Here is a 216-nt window from a genome sequence, read left to right as displayed (position 1 = left end):
TTTGACTGCATATCACATATATCAAATGATTTATGAACTTATGATCTAAATTTGATCTTCCTTACACAGAAGCTTTTTAACATCTCATAAAAAACTGATTTATTTAATCAATGTTCTGTTTGGTGCAAGATGATTATTCAAAGATAGAATTAACATGGATTCATATTATCTACTGATATCTACTTCATGTTTGTATTATTCACAAAATCAAAATCC

This window comes from Ochlerotatus camptorhynchus, unplaced genomic scaffold, assembly GCF_037179485.1.
Source record: "Ochlerotatus camptorhynchus isolate MF236.1 unplaced genomic scaffold, CSIRO-AGI_Acam_v1.1 ptg000307l, whole genome shotgun sequence".
In the NCBI taxonomy this organism is placed as follows: Eukaryota; Metazoa; Arthropoda; class Insecta; order Diptera; family Culicidae; genus Ochlerotatus; species Ochlerotatus camptorhynchus.
This window is presented reverse-complemented; position numbering follows the sequence as displayed.